Here is a 12,568-nt window from a genome sequence, read left to right as displayed (position 1 = left end):
ATATTGATGCTCAAGCAGCAATTAAGGCAATAATCTCGCATAGCAGAGCATCTAAATACGTGTTAGAGTGTAAGCAGTCCCTGGAGAGAATCGGGACAGGGAGAAACATACATCTAAATTGGGACCCAGGGCATATGGGAATAGATGGGAATGAAAAAGCGGATGAACTAGCTAAAAAGGGCGCATCCATTGAAGCTTGCTCCGTAGACGTTCCAATTAGACTGGGCGAAATTAAGCGCAGGCGAGAGGTGCACATGATCGACCAAGCAGGAAAGGCGTGGGTTCAAGGGCGGGGATGTAAAGTGTTGAAGATTATCTGCAGCTCTTACAACTTTAGACTAACAAAGTTGCTTCTATCATTAAAAAGAGAGGACTGTAGACTCAAGTCGGGTATTCTGACTGAACACTGCCTTCTAGCGTCACATGCCTTTAAATTAGGCTTGGTCAGTAATAGCAGATGTAGGAAGCGCGGGCTGGAGGGTATATAAAGTGTCGAAGATTATCTGCAGGTCTTACAACCTTAGATTAACAAAGTTGCTTCTATCATTCAAAAGAGAGGACTGTAGATTCATGACGGGTATTCTGACTGGACACTGCCTTCTGGCGTCACATGCCTTTAAATTAGGCTTGGTCAGTGATAGCAGATATAGGAAGTGCGGGCTGGAGGAGGAAACGATCGAGCACGTTCTGTGCTCTTGCCCTGCGCTTGCCAGGCTAAGACTCCAGCTATTAGGAGTGATACAGCTGTCAAATATAGAAGCAGCAAGTGGCTTATATCCTAGGAAATTTCTAGTATTTGCCAAGAGGACGGAGTTATTTTATAACATAGGTCCTGGGTTTTCAGTTTGGTCGTTAAAACAAACTTTTGGTACCACTACGGACTTATTCAGTCTATGTTAGGTCCTTATGGACCGGCCAGTTCAACCTAACCTAACCTATGCCAAGGCACCAATAACCGATGAATGTAGATGAAGTAAAAGTATGGTTAAAACTATGGCTTTATGACTGTGTCATCTTTGCCAGCGCATACGTTTTATTTTCGACAACAATAACTGGCCCGTTCTCCTACAGTACAGTTTCTAAAGGTTCTCTTTTTTTAGAACGTTATCAGTTATTCGTTAAGAGGATTTTTTTTTTTCAAATGTGAGCTTAAAAAATTATGTTAACTGAATTGCAGAACTGTTCATTTTCAGCACTTGTAACAACTTTTGAAGTGGTAACCCTGGTGCACAATTCGTGATTACGCACACAATAAAATGATCGTAAAACTAAATTGTAATTACAAATTGAATTGCCCTGTGAGCTAAGCTTAATGAGATCATCCATCAAGTGAAATCGTGATATTGGAATAATGTTTTTAATAAGCGATTATATGCATCAATATAACCATGCACGCGAATAAGAAAAGTTGTGAAATGTGAAAGAGTGGATCTAGATTGATCTGTAAAGAGCTACTAGAAAAAAAAACACATGACGCTTAAAATTATAAAACAATTTTATATATTTATACTTTTCCTGTCAATGAAGTTGCTTAAGGATAACCAGTTTATTTAGCCATGTCGGTCTGTCTGACCGTTTGTCTGTTTAAACGCCAACAAGACCCTTCCAGTTTGAAAGTCTTCAGGTCTCGTTTCTAATTGCTTGATCTAAGCTTACGGTCACTTTTGCCATATCCGTTTAACACTAGACGGCAGTTCATCTGACATTAGTGATCGATACTCTGCCCACGTACCCGACACCAGTGAACGTTTTTCCGTGAAGCAATCAAAGCGAAAAATTCTCGGCTCTTGAGCAGAGTACTTGACTATTTACTCGCAGCTACTCGCATAGGAACAAAACTATCTGCCAATAAATGGATTGCTTCGGGGAAGCTTGAATTTGAATATAGTAGTATATTCTCCCGTCATTATTGATAAGGAAATGGACTACAAAAAAGAGTTGTAGAAGTAAGATGATGATTTCGATATATCTAACATTCGGTTGATGGAGGCGATATCATTATATTTTTTAATATCGATTCTCACATATCCATTATATTACGATTTTTGTAGAGGCAAACATCAGTAGCGACCATGATGCAATAAACCATACAGTTGAAGTTAATATTACAGAATGGAATCGCTTTTGATAATACTCGTCCTCCTAATTTTAAGTGTTGCTTCTTGGCTTATCTGCAGCATTGACTTTCTTTCAGTATCATAAAAAAAATACTAAACAAATGCCTTTCTGAAATATGAAAAAAAAAAGATGGCGGCCACCGTGGTGTGATGGTAGCGTGCTCCGCCTACCACACCGGATGCCCTGGGTTCAAACCCCGGGCAAAGCAACATCAAACATTTTAGAAATAAGGTTTTTCAATTAGAAGAAAATTTTTCTAAGCGGGGTCGCCCCTCGGCAGTGTTTGGCAAGCGCGAAATATGAAATAACGTGCAGGAAAATAGCGCCTGCGTTGTGGGAGGGGTTTATATCCTTTTCCTGAGAGGAAATGGAAAAACTTTAGTCAACGGAACTGAATGGCTGGATCTGTAGAGTATCATATTGCCTACAACTAGGTAATATGAAAAACATACTGCTGATGTTAATTAGATGATTGACGATCTGGAGCAATATCATGAAGTTGCGGATGAGTATCTGGCAGTAATACGAAAACGCGGGATTGACAATATTGTAGGAATACAATATAACATTGTAGGAATACATATTATGGCATTACGTTATGGCGTAAGGTACACTAAGTTATACATATGTGAACACAGCCTAAGTACTGAATACACCTTATGTTTATGTTTCTGAAATAGCGAGTAAGATTCGTTTGTAAAGAACTAGAGAATAAGAAAATACGATGTACATGCCATTTTGAAGAAATAAAAAGAGATTGATTCGATTTTGGACACCGACGTGACTGCAAGTGTTTTCTTTATTCCCCGCGTATTCATATAATATTGCAATATATGGTCCCAAGACCCAACATTTATCTAAGTAAACCAAGCGTTAATGTAGGCTCATTGAGCACAAAGAGGTGGCTGGTGTAAAAATATATAGCGACAGAGGTTTTTCAGAAACGTTGCTTCAACAAATCAGAGCTATAGATGTACCTGATGGCAAAAAAAAAACAAAACTGTTTTTCAAACCGCTCTGGCTAACCCTGGAAATGTTTATTCTCCCCTCTGTATTTCTTGTTCACTTTAATCGGCTCATTCAAATCTTCCTTTTCTTCCTCCGCAAATCTTCCCGCTTTTCCTATTGCTATTGTCGCTCTTGCTTTTATCGAAGTCTAACTCTCACATTACTCTTATTCATATCCTTATTCGTAATCTTTCGTTTTCACATAGTGTGTTTTGTAAAGATTGGTGAAATGAGAAGCATACTTTAAGGACCAAGCCCAATACTTTATACAGCTCTCCTACGAAGTTCCATTCTCGCGTTTCGAAGGTTTTATGTAAACAGTCATAAAGAAGTTGGGTTTGAGAGAAGATGAAAAAATTATGGACCCTAGAGCGCGCCCTTTTCAAGTAGATTTCCTTGAGAATCAAAACATCGCAAATCTCCCAATTCAAAATAAACAGAAATAGTTATGAATCGAATGAAATTTTTCCATAAGATAATAAAGTCCACATACACATTCCTCAATATGCGTAAGAAAATATCGAGTACTTTGAAAGTATAAATATCCGTCGGCAGAAGTATATTAAAATTTTGACGTTTCCCATCTAAATTAATTTTCATATTTTTTAATTAAATTTGTTTAAGCCGTAAAAAATTGCTTAATTATAATGAGCAATCAGAGCAAATTCAGTGAATATGTCAACGAATTCTCGCTATCGTGATGATAAAAAGCTAAAGCTAATCGAAAGCATAAACAAACAAAAATCTTGATAAAAAGCACGAAAACATGCAAATGCATTCACAGTCAACAGAATAAGAATAATAATAACAAAGATAATGAATGTACATATGTCTTTATATAAAGTCAACGGTTATTGCTGACTATTATTTTTCGCTTAGCATACAGAAGCTCTTGTTTATTCATGTCTGAATGTCAGTCTGTCATATATTTATGTACATATTTCTCTTGAAATTTTCTTTCTTCATTTTCTTGATGCTAAATGGTTAAATTTTACTTCTATGTTTTATACTTTTTTTCGTAATTTCGAAGGATGCTTAGAATACACTTCAAGCAGAAAGCAAATTCATTTTTACAGACAAGATGCCTCGCGCATAACCCAACTTTTGCTCTGATTTTGTTGGTCGCTATCTTCTCCTCCCCTTCATTTGGGTTGACTTTCTCGTGGAGGGATCCTGGCTTGACGACAAGATTTGGGTGAGAATTCTGCCAGGAACTCGGTTTCGGTCTGACATTTAAGCAACCTGATCACTGCTAGGTAGATCGGATGCTATCCGGCGCATTAATAGGCTGACAACAACTTTTTTTATGTATACTAAAGCTCATCTAGCCTTAGAAATTAAGTTTAGTTTAAAAAGGGACTGCCTATTAAGAGTCAAAGTGGTGCACCTTAGATTCCTGAAGAGTTCAGCTGTGAAAGCTGTATGGTGAATGAATAGATGAGATCATACTATTACTTTATCATCAGCTAATCAGCCTATTGCGAGAACGGGCCGTTAATATCTGGGTTAAGAAGTATACTAATCTTCGAAGGAAATATTCAAGATCGATGTCCGCCTTAAAACCTTGTGGAGGGTTAGTAGTAAAATTAATTTAAAGATCTACTTTGGTTGGGATCTCAATGACCTTTCATTGCTACGCAACTGCTTTGGTCACTGTAAGACTGGAAAAAAAATTTAAATTGGCAACTGGAAGCGTATTTTTAGGCTACTCAAATATTATTACATATACAACAAAAACAACAAAAAAAACGAAAATGCCTGTGCATACTAAGCACGTATTCGACCAATTTTAATTTATTTACATTTGTTTTTATTATTTAGTCAGTACTTATAGAGTTTACATAGTATGATAAAAATGAAAACATACTTTTAGGCGTTCAAACCAAGAAAAGCAGTGCGTACGTGCTACTAAATGCAAATAAGAAGACCCATGTCATTTCCAGGCAATATATTTAGTGATCAAATGCAATATATAAAGTGAACAATAATAAAATATCAAAGATAAAAAACACACTTTGCTAAGAGACTAAAAGGAGCAAAAATATTCACAATAACAATAAATAAAAGCTTAACCGCTGGCGCTACGCTTCATTTACGCTATTTAATGAAGCTTTATCCTCAGAAATAGATGAATGGAGTGGGAGGAAAGCAAAGTAGCAAAATCGACAAGTCACGCGCCGTTGTCTACTTTAGGGCATTGGCGAGACAAGAATTTAAATGGCATGATTAGACAAGTAAGCTGTTTAACAGACAGTTTTCAGCTGAATAATGGAATAAGAACAAATCACATGGGACAAAAGTTTATTTATCGAGCTATTTACACGGTTTATAAAATAAAATGCAGGTCTGATTTGGAAAAATGGTTCCGCATTATAATATATCTCCAGCTCAAAGCTAGAGCTGTTGTGAACTCAACACTACCTCTCTAGTGGCCGGTACTGACTAACAGTATTTTATGGAGAGATTTTCTTTTCGCATACAGTCGTGAACCGCCCGTAGAAACTGATTTGTGTCCAGGACAGTCCACGTTTTCTCCATCATGCCATATTAAATTAGAGGGTGATTCTGGGTATTGAAATCAGAGCCAACATCTGCTAATAGAAGATCTTGTTTCTGCCAAAGAATGTTATAGTCCCGCGATCCCAGTTCAACCATATGCTAGAGCGATATCCTGGCTGCAGACGAACGCTTTCTCGCACTAAAGAAGAAATGAAAATATCCCAGAGTAGTCTATCCCACTAAAATTCAATAATAATCGTATACATATATATATAATTCACATTTAGGTTAATCCGAGGCAAAACCTACCCAAGGGAGGAAGCGGAATAAACACCCTCGAAGGAGGAAAAAAGGTGCGGAGAAAAAGTTTAAAATATTAAGGAAGTCTTATATTGGTTTTATTATTAATACTGAACCTAGTAAGGTCCTGAACTAAGGTGTACTGAACTAATGATTTGAATATGTTTGCTAAAGGCTGGTATCCGGAAATGCTTGTACACGTCTTGATACTCTGTAAAAACCACTTTCCGGCGAATGTCGCAATTATATCCGTCCCGTTAAAACTTTGACAGGTTTGGGGTACGTTCAATATCCATAATAATTAAGTTGGTGGCGCAAGTTCGATTGAGATCCTCCCGATAAACGCTGACGTGGCTCTTAACGCAGTCTTCCTAGCAACTGCAACAAATTTTATTGATTTTTTTCCGTGACGTTTATGCAACTCAATTGCCTATTGATCACTTGATCAGCTTAAAGACGAGCGGAAAAAAACTTAAACAAAATTTTCCTAATAACAAATGTATTTAATTTCATAATAACGATTTTTGTTTATAATAACGAAGTACATCAATGCAGCTAATAAAGTAATAAACAAAACATCGAGGCTTTATATTTCATTGCAACCTAAACAAATGCGCTTTTGTTGTTGCTTTTGCGTCCATAAATTGTCATATAAAAACATATAGGCAAATAGTGGGTAATTGAGAGTATTTACCGAATAAAAGGGTGTGCAACTTGTAGCTAGTGAACGCATGAAATCGGCTCGACGTGAAAGCGGATCGCGTAAAAGCATATTAGCGCAAATGTACATTAAGCTGGAGTCATTGGTGCCGTTTGTCGTATCGCTGTAGTCGTATCCCTAACGTAATCAGCTGTTTATTGTTACGACGGTAAACCAAAACCCAATTGGTTGGCTACGATACGGTTAGGACCTTAGCGGCACCAATAATCGATTGCGTTGATTCTCATAAAGTTGGTCGAATCAGCTGTTAAAAGGTTACCCATACGGTTACCGATAAATCACCAATGTCTCCAGCTTTAGGAAAAAGGCGTTCTAGAGTAAGAGCGTCCTAGCGTAAGATAGCACCAGCGTATAAGAGTATTGGTTTAATAGTGTAAAACGTGTCGCCATAAAAGCGTATCAGCGTAAAAGCGTCTTTGCGTGAATTTGGATACTAGTGTGGAAGCTGATTTTAAAGCAAATTAGCGTACAGTTGTTTGATCGTACTGACGTAAATTGTAGTAGAAAATAAGCACTTGCGAAAAGACAAACTGAAAAGACGCGCTGCGAGCAAATGCTACAACTTTTCCTTTACCTTACACTTTACTATTATTTGCATAAAAAGCTTTAAAGAGTCAAGTAATGCACTTAAAAATATTTAAATTGCAAAAAAATCCAAGTATCTGCTAATTCAATGTTTCGTGTATGATATGTTTTTGTTTTGAGGTGTTCAAATATTCTAGTACGGCTATATTGAAATTATGCAAAATGTAAACAAGGACTGCAATGTATGTCACTAGTGGGCGAAATACTTGAAAACAAACAAAAAAGTGTTGAGTGCGTAGCTGCGCGGTTGGTTGGCCCCAAATGCAAATTACCTGCACATACACACACACATTCACATGTTATAATGTTTGTTAACTTAACATAAACTGAATTTTTTAATAGCAAAAACTATTGTGGCTACTCTCACTGCTATTTATATATGTACATGGCTCATTATTTACTCACACATTAACATACTCCACTACTCGACATAAAAAATTACATAATTTGCACGATTATTATGCCGGAAGCGGATACAGATGGAAACGCATACAACTACCAGACACCTACATAAGTATTAATATGTAAATGTAGCGCTTCACATATATAGCTACTTACTGCACACCTCTTGCGGTGAATTAGTGTATATAGTAGGTGTGCCTATGTATTGGTGTCTGTTGAGCGTGTGAAATATGCAAATTTTGGTTTCAGCGGACGGCGGCAAAGGGTAAGCTTCCTTGTTGAAAATTAGAATTTATGGCCCAAACTAGGTGAAGAGGATATACTGTAGTTCGGGTAAAGTGTGCGACTTTGCCCATAAGTAATCACTTTTTCAATGATTGTAAATGAAATCCGCATTTATGTAAATAGTGGAATAACTGTTCAACGAAAATACCAAACAGATCAACCGAACCAAAAATAGTGCAATACGTAAATAATCATAAGTAACTGGGTGACGAAGTTCGGCTAAGCGTTTTTAACTTTGCTTCAAGAACTCTACAAACTTAGAGTATCCGGCAGACTTTGTTCTGTTTTGCCTACATTTCAACAGTGAGCCTCTCTTCTGACATTCACTTTATATTTCATTCTCTCCTACTTTATCTTCCATTTTTCTTCTTGTTCTTGTCCGTCCCTTATTCTATTTATCTTCCTCACAATCCCGAACCCACCCCCACTCTCTCTCCTACTTCCACTCACATTCTTACACTCACGCCCACTCTTACTTTCACTCCCATATGATATAAATAGGCAAATGAGACGTTCTCCTGACGTTCTCCTGTCTCTGCATCTTTCTCAGTAAACAGAGGCATTTGTCATATTGTAGCTTCTGCCAAATAAAACCTAAATTGCTTGACTTTTCCTCCTCCTCTCCATGTTTCATCGCAGTCTCTGCCAAATCAGTCCCCAAATCTCATTCCTATCTCTTATTTTCTTTTTTCTGTTTTTTCAGCCCATGGTTTTTTGTATAACACTCCCTTTTACTCTCGCTCTCTTCTTAACCACCTTCTCTTATTTGAACCGTCAGTAACACATCCTATTTGATACATATATTGTGACAACACATTCTGAAACCGCTATGGTCCACATTTTGGTTTATATCTGAGAAATGGGTCCACATATGGAACTAAACCCTACTTGCAAACCATCTACGAAACTTCTTTATAGTAGCTATGAATTTTAAAGTTAGTTCATCCGATTTCTAGTGGTAAAGTTAACAACAGATCGCCTAAATAACAAATTACAAACAAAGCGCATCATCCTAGTCCACGTTCCAAATATTAAGCTTGTCAAAGAGGAACGCCTGTAATATTTTTCAAATAGGTCGACCGTAGGTTACTTCCCGGAAACGGATTTTTTTTTCAATATTAAGCTTGATAAAGAGGTAACCCTGAATCTATTTCAAGCGAATCGCACCATAAATGAGATTTTTTAGAATATGTCGGTCCTTGTCCTGTTCCTGGAAAAAAATCTTTCTCAATAACAAGGCAGCCAAGGAGGTACTTTTGTACCAAATTGCACCATTAACTATTTATTTTCGAATAGGTCGGTCTCTGGTTCATCTCCTGAAATATAAGATGGGAGTCTTAGTTATTCTTAAATCCTCTCGAACACACATTCAAACTTTTATTAAAATTAGTTCAATCGTTTAGGAGGACTTTAATCAAAAACGTACAAAGGAAATATATAAACTAATATATAATTAATGAAAGGTGGTAGCCGTACTCAAAAATACTTTCATTGAAAAACTATGTGAATGGTATCAAATATACCCATCTTGTTGTATTTCATAAATATTTGTTTAATTTTACACAGGTGGCAACTTTGTAAAACTACTTTAATCAGCAAAACCCACGAAGGAGATCTTTGGATGTAGTAAATTATTTATTCACAAGTTTACATATGAAGGTTAAGTCATTTTCGATACAGTGGTAGATACAAAAAGGGATAATTAAATAAGGTAAGGTGACAACCCTGGAGCTTAGAATGTAGCATAATGCCAATGTAAAACAAGTAAGGACGGGACTGTCTTCGGCTGTGCCGAAGACTTCATACCTTTCATTAATGGGGCCGAACAATAATTTTATCCCCTTCGTAATCTCCAAATAATCGGATGTATAAGATAAAAAATATATAGTGAACCGATGTACATATGTACCTAAGCGATTTTTAAGATAAATATAAAATAAGAAATAGGTAGGTACTTTGTGTGAGGATGCAAAGTTTCAGATTTTTTGTGATCTGCGTGTAAAAACTATGACTACGAATAACGTATTTCAACAATATATGACGCAAACGTAACTATTTGATAAAATTTGATGAATTTTGAAGCTTCTAGCCGTAAAAAAAGGGGCAAAAATAAGAGTTTATGTGGGGTATATAATATATATACCACCGATCTCAAAAATTTTTTCAGACAACAATATATGCTATATACGTAAGCATTCGTTGAAATTTGAAGACTTTAGCTCTTAAAATAGGGCAGTAATTACGAAAAGTTTCTTATCTGAACAATCTGTTGTGGGGGATATATACTATATATACGACCGATCTCATCAGTTTTTTCAGGCAACAATATGTGCAATATACGAAAGTATATGGTGAAGTTTGAAGCTTTAATCTGTTAAATTGAGGAAGATATGACAAAAATCCTCTTTTTCTGAAAAATCGGTTGTATGGAGGATATATGCTATAGTGGTCCGATCCAGCCGGTTCCGACAAATGTCTAATAGGACACCTAAATACACCCACTCACCAAATTTTATCGAGATATCTCAAAAATTGAGGGACTAGTTTGCATACAAACAGACAGACGGACATGGCTAAATCAACTCAGCTCTTCACCCTGATTATTTCGGTATACTTAATAGTGGGTCTATCTATTTTCCTTTAAGTACTTACAATTTTGGGTTTCGCGACGAAATTAATATACCATTTTATTTTCATGAAAGGTATAAAAATCATATAAAATCAAACATTTTTCGATATAGTGGATACAGCTGAAAATAAATATTAAAGGGTTAGGTGGCAGTCCTAGGTAGCGACTTTACTTCAAAATATCTCTATTGAAATACGGCGTAAAATACTTTTCGTTTATTTCATCATTATTACATTTTTGTTAAATTTCAAAAAAGTGGTAAGCTTGAAAAATTATCCTGAGTGGAAAAGCTAGTTAAAATGTCTTATATGCAATTACCTACCTGTGTTGACCTTAAGTGGATTGTAGATTGAAATCCAAATCCATCTCAGTTCTCAAATGGCTGGTTGCGTATCATTGGTTACCAATATTTGCGGGTAACCGAGGCTTTCTGGCCTGGCTTGAAACATGCTGCAGTCTTCGGGTTGAATAAACTCCCTCATGACTCCAAATTTTTGACAGAATACTTTATCGAAACTTCCCATCAAGCTTGAATCCTTCCGCGAAAAAGCTCACCGGACTTTAGTCCCAGATGAGTTCTCCCCCACACTTCTTCTATGGGTGTATTGTAAACTGTCCCGCCAGCCAGGAAAGAAGACAATGCTAGTGTCCATTACTCATTAGTCGGTATCCGGCTATAGCTGCAGACGTACCGTCAACAATGACCGCCGGGTTCATATTTTATATTGCAATCAAAGCCAGAGTTGGTGTTGTCCTAAAGGTTCAGTGCATTCCACCAGATGAACAGTCCACGAAATAGGGCCGGTTTGATAGCCAGTACAACACTCGTGGAGAGAGTCCCCAGCATTTGCTAATGGCCAGGCGCCAAAAGTGCAAAGTAGCCAAGGCTTTAATAGGTCTGTCCTCTTTATTAAGCAAAGGTACCTACATATCCCTACTCTGATAGCACCAGTGACTCTCCTTCAATGGGGAGTGGCCTGAATACAGGGTGAAGGCGGCTTTGACCACATTGTAACATATACCCAGCTCAGAACTAACCAGTTACAGGAAGTCCCCAGATCCACAGAGTAGGGCTTAAAAGAGTTAATAGTGCTAAATGACCAAAGATAATGTAACACCAAATTCATAATTACTATTATTATTAGGCCTCAATGCACTGTGGCCTTTACTTTGAATTTTCATCATTTTACTTGATGTAGAGACTTTAAATGCAAACAAGAACCTCTTCAGGCTTTTTACTCCATATCACGAGGAGATCAAGATTTGCGTCACCTAGATGGGAGAGTTCCTGCCTTGAAAGATTTATGTATCGAATAGATTTAACTTACAGGTGATGTCGTAGAATACAGTGTCACGTATAGTAATCAGTGACAGTTCGTTGGTCCTCTCCGCTTAGGCTAATGAGTTTGGCTGATACTCACGTTGCTGGGAGTATTAACACTTTGGCCTCTCTGTGCTCTGGCAAGTCAATCTAGTGTTGCCTGAACCGCTGTTTTTATCAGTTACTTATAGTTTTCCTAGTGTGTGCCTTTGTGAGTGCACAAAAGGGTTGTGGACCATAGAGTGCTTTCATAGCACCCTGCTTGGCTAGGTAGTCTGCCTGTTTATTACCGTAGTATCCCTGATGGCCGGGATCTCATCCTTTAAAAACCTCTGGTCAGTATATGGATTCCCTGTTTCCCAAATAATTATTTTTACAATGGATACCTCAAAGTTCCATGAGATTCTGAGCGTATGAACAATTGCATCACGTTGTAGCAATGTAGGATTTTCTATGAATTTTTTGTATTACCTCCATATGACCTGCCATGTTTTTGTCTTTAATAATTTAATAAAATTCATTATCCAACGCAAATGAAATGGCGATGAAATAATTTAACACTAGTTTTTATAAATATTTTTCCCTTTTATGTATGTATATTTAGCTCAAAGGTTGTTCCACAATGCCTGCATACGCAATCACGCAACTCTGGTCACACCCCAACACCACCCCCCAACTGCATACTTAATCCTCGATGCTA

The 12,568-nt window shown here is 37.1% G+C and overlaps 2 protein-coding genes across 6 annotated transcripts in view; one reads left to right on the top strand and one right to left on the bottom strand.

Annotated features, from left to right (window-relative positions):
• Positions 1-12,568, top strand: part of MESR3 (misexpression suppressor of ras 3) — a 398,359-nt gene that overhangs the window by 8,841 nt on the left and 376,950 nt on the right. Inside the window, exon 2 of one of the 5 annotated variants that reach the window (XM_067766927.1) lies at positions 9,485-9,629. The exons of the other annotated variants lie outside the window; for them this stretch is intronic. The gene's annotated coding sequence lies outside the window, so the exon portion shown is untranslated. The remainder of the gene's footprint in view (positions 1-9,484; positions 9,630-12,568) is intronic. 5 annotated transcript variants of the gene reach the window in all.
• Positions 1-12,568, bottom strand: part of IFT46 (intraflagellar transport 46) — a 161,302-nt gene that overhangs the window by 13,582 nt on the left and 135,152 nt on the right. The window lies entirely within an intron of this gene.

The sequence above is a fragment of the Eurosta solidaginis genome, chromosome 2, assembly GCF_040869045.1.
Source record: "Eurosta solidaginis isolate ZX-2024a chromosome 2, ASM4086904v1, whole genome shotgun sequence".
Lineage (NCBI taxonomy): Eukaryota > Metazoa > Arthropoda > Insecta > Diptera > Tephritidae > Eurosta > Eurosta solidaginis.
This window is presented reverse-complemented; position numbering and strand designations above follow the sequence as displayed.